Source organism: Cryptotermes secundus, unplaced genomic scaffold (genome assembly GCF_002891405.2).
Source record: "Cryptotermes secundus unplaced genomic scaffold, Csec_1.0 scaffold414, whole genome shotgun sequence".
Lineage (NCBI taxonomy): Eukaryota > Metazoa > Arthropoda > Insecta > Blattodea > Kalotermitidae > Cryptotermes > Cryptotermes secundus.
The window spans coordinates 117,046-121,909 of NW_019743151.1; positions in this window are offsets into that span (position 1 = coordinate 117,046).

The following is a 4,864-nucleotide window of genomic DNA, read 5'->3' on the forward strand; positions in this document are numbered from 1 at the left end:
GTACAATAAACGGAAATAGTGAAATAATTAATTGCAGTTACTACCTGTAGGTTAATATTAAATCCAATTACCAATCCGAACCCCGTTTATAATCTCTAATACACGTGACAATATATATATATATATATATCTGTGCGTTTGTGAAGGGAATTTCTATCTTAAGTAAGTAAGTATTTATTTCGTCTCTATAGATCATTGTTACATGATATAGGACAAGTCTGTTACTGTACATTGGCTGATTACAATAAGGGAATAAAGTTACAATACTTAAAATTGTTTACAATAGATTACAGCAGATTACAATAGTTAAGATTTCACATAGTGTGAGGTGGAATCCATATTAGGTCACCTCGGCACGTCCCTCGGCTTCCATATGTCCTATTGTACCTCTACTGGTGATAATGTTTATAGAGAATTTGATGGAATGAGGACTGGCAGGGGAAACCGAAGTACTTGGGGAAAATCTGCCCCAGCGCCATTTTGTCCTTCACAAATCCCACTTGACTAGAGGGCAGCGGTGGGAAGCCAGCGACTAACTGCTTAAGCTATGGCGCGGCCTTTGAGATAATACTGGTGAATTTGGTGATACCACTGATATAACGTTTCACTGTAGACTCTACACTGCAGCATTTCTTTACATCTGTTCTCCCTTCTTGGTGCAGCTTCTTGGCATCTGCAATCTCTCCAGAATAGCCCATTCAGGTATATCTCCGACTGTTATCTTGGTTGCTGGAAGAAAGAAAGGAAAACTGCGCAGTAGGGATTCCCAAAACCGATTATTCATGAATTATGTGATTATAATTGATTCGTGTTTGTCTCACACGAGAGAAACTCGTCAACTTTATAAAAACAATGATCGAGTAGGTACGTTTTCAGAGCGCTTTTGATATAGTACCGGTATTTCTTTAATATATCGTGGCAGATGATTTAGCAGTCGAAGTCCTACATTGTTGAAGTTGTTCTTGCATAGACTTGTATTACATGGGACGATGTGTAAGTCATCTTTCTTTACTTGTGTTGTAGTTGTAGCTGTATGCCATGCATTGTACTAATAATTTAAAAGTCTGATGAGGGTCAAGCCCACAGATTGGCGGTGGCAACTGTACATGGCATTACAGTCCAGAAGATATTGCCCAACCTTTCCTTGCAAGACAGTCACTTTGGACTCTTCTGCGTTCATTGTTCAATCTGCATGAAATTAACGCATAATGGTAAGTCATATCTGGGGCCTGGATTTTTTGAGAATACATATGCGCATATACAAATGCATATTTTGAGGGTTTTTGGTCATTATTGCATATTCTAAACGTAAGAGCATATTTCTGCATATATGTTTGGAATTAAAGGTAATTTTAATGTTCTCTAAAAAAATCGGTTTTGCCCATGTTTTGGACATCCCTTGCCAGTTGCTTTTCTCAACTCTCTGAGTAACGTCACTTTCAGCAGCCTCTGTAGTCTAGGGGTAACGTTCCCACCTCATGACTCAAGGTACGTGGGTTCAAACCCAGCGGAAGTCGTGGAATATTTAAGGGCAGAAAGATTCAGGGAACAATCCTCCTGGAGGGACTTTAAGCCGTGGGTCCCGTGTCATAGATTTACGGCACGTAAAAGATCCTCATGTCTCTAGGAGACCTCCGAGCAAAAAAAGGCAAAAAGTTTCCCACCCAAGTAGTTTCCAATGCCTCCAGTAGACGGGGAAGTTATCGGGTACCACTGCCAGCCTTGCTGGCTGAACGGAGCTGATAGCGACAACCAGTACCGGCAGGGTATGGCGACTGGTAGAATATCAAAGAGGGACGTACAACAGACTATTAGTCGCAGTGCATGGGGAAACCCACCCCCTCCAATAATAATAATAATAATAATTAATGTCACTTTTACTACTTACAATACAAACAGGTAGCTTGGCTATTTCGAAAGGGAGGAGGTGGGATTTTCCTATATTCTATTGACCACCACAGCAGACAGTAGCATCAGAGGGTTGGTCTCAAGAAAAGTCTCTTCAGTTAATGTGTTACTCAAGCGGCCTCCGTAGTCTAGGGGTAACGTTCCCACCTCGTGACTCAAGGTACGCGGGTTGAAACCCGGCAGAGGTCGTGGAATTTTTAAGGGTGGAAAAATTCAGGAAACAAGTCCTCCGGGAGGGACTTTAACCTGTGGGTCCCATGTCATAGCTTTATGGCACGTAAAAGAACCTCATGTCCCAAGAGGGCCACTGAGCCAAATTGAGGACATTTCCCGCCCAACAGTAGTCTCTAACGCCTCTGGTAGATGGGGGAAGCATCGAGATACCGCTGAGCCAGTAGAGGCCAAACTCGCTGGCTGAGTTGGGACTGATGGCACGCACCAGTACCGGTAGGGAATAGAGACTGGTAGAATATCATAGGGGGACGCACAATGGACCAACAATTGGTCTAAGTGCATAGGGAAACCCACCCTCTACAATACAATACAATACAATACAATAATGTGTTACTCTTTTCTTTAATATTCTGCATCAGAAAAGTGTTCATGTACTGAAAATGCCTAAAGAAAAGTACAGCAGTAGATTTTTAAAAATTCAGTGGGTGTCGGTTAATAGCGACTATTCAGCAGGCAGTGTCGTTGTGTACTGTCAAGTTTGCGCAAAGGAAGTAAAATGTGAAAAGAAATTTCAACTTGAACAACACTCAAGAACAACTGCGTATATTACGGCAAAGATGGGGAAGAAGAACTGCACACCACAACTACTTCTTACACAGGTCAAACCCAAATCCTCTGTTAATACATTTTCAGCCGATCTTTGTAAGGCTTTAGTATGCAGCAACATTCCATGGAATAAATTAAGCAGTCCATTTCTGCAATCATTTCTGGAGAAATATGAATCAACTCTTAGAAAAAATGATCTACTCTGGATTCAGTACATTCTGACATCAGAGGGAACTGTGTCTGGATATCGGTGGATGATACAGCAGATTTATGTGGCTGATACATGACAAATTTCATAGTTGGTAAGCTACATCAAGACGAACCCGGCAAACCTCATCTTCTTGCTTGCAAAGTACTAGAGAAAACCAACTATAGCACAACAGCAAGATTTGTAAATGATTCTCTGCAAGTACTGTGGCCATCTGAAACTGAGAATAATTGTTATAAGGTGCTTGTTTTACTCACAGATGCAGCTTCCTATATGTTGAAAGCAGCAAAGGCCTTACAAGTATTTTATCCAAATTTTATACACGTAACCTGCTTAGCGCACGGATTACACCATATTGCAGAAAATACGCTCACAGTTTCCAGCTGTTAACGATTTAATTGCAAGTGGGAAAAAACTGTTTCTGAAAGCACCAGCTTGTCTCCAGTTCTACAAAGATTGCCTACCTCAGGTTCCTCTGCCAACTGAACCTGTCCTAACTAGATGGGGGACATGGATATCCGCAGTTTCATTTTATCAGGAGAATTTCAGTCAAGTAAAAGAAGTGGTTACATAACTTGAAGATGAGTATGCATGTGTCCATGAAGCAAAAGTGGTGTTTGGAAGTGATACTGTTTATCAAGATGTGAATTTTATCCATGCACATTTTTCTACAGTTTCAAAAGTTATTGAGAGCTTAGAATCTTTTGGTGCACTCCTTCACAACTCACTTCAACTCATTCAGAAAGCAACTTGTTCACTGAATTCCGCTCCAGGAAATTGGAGAGAAGATTAAATTCAAGTTAGAAAAGGTGTTGAAATTGAACCCAGGACTAAAAGAGAATCAGTCAATTAGTCAGTACTTGAGGGTGGAATTAGGGTATGTTTGCCAGATGAATGTTCCAAACCTTCGGCGCCAGTGTATAAATAGTGTCCAATCACGTCAGCTGATGTAGAAAGATCATTCTCAGCCTCTAAACTCATTTTGATGGACAATAGACAGGGCTTGAGGTGGGGCGGGATGGCATCCCGGTTCTTTTCTAAATGACTTAAAAGCATCCCGTTACTTCTTTGGCAGTAAATGCAATGTATAATACCTTTTTTGTTGTTGTTATCTGTTTCATGGTTGTACAAGCTACTCCCCTGCATCGTCTAACTAAATTTTGCTTTCGTGCAGTACTGTTTGAAGCACCCGAGAATGCACGATCCCACATCACATTTCTTGCACTTCGTCTGAACATGTTTCCGCTTTCCACGTCCAGAACAAACATGGCATTTCATTCTCATGGCACAAGAGGTCGGCCAGTGATGTCAGTTGGCCTCCTCTAGACGAAATATTGTGGATGACAGAGCAGGAGGTCGACCTAATGGGCGTTGTGGTTGGGAGCGAAACATTACAGCATGTTCCAGCATGTTGCGCATAAGGGTAAGATGAAAGTCCCTATGTGACAGTTTCGCACCGCAGGATGATAGCAGGATGAAACTGTTCAGAATCGTCAGATCCAGTAAATGGAAGACGCTTGTTTGGCAGCAATAAGGGTTTTTCAAAGAAAGTAGGGGGCAGGCAATTTTCCTTTGTATCAACTTCCGCCAAATACCCTGAATAAGCTTAGAAACTTGTGAAGATAGAAATATATAGGCTTATGGCCAGCACACTTTTATGACATGGGGTTTCTGCTAACAAGCCCAAGTGTTACAAACAGGAAAGATTTTATACTGCAGAACTGTTGTGTGTAGGAGTGGAAAAATTTTATATGCAGAACTGCTGTGTGAAGAATTTTTAGTTAATTCCATTCATTTATTAGCAAATTAGCTAAAATTAGCAAATTAGCTAAAAGAATGTATTCTATTCTGATTGCTAATAAATATATATATATATATATATAAAAAAAAATTCCATTCATTTATCATAAAAATTGTATTAGATAGAGCAATTCCAAATACAACGCTCAAGCGCTCTTAAGTGGAACT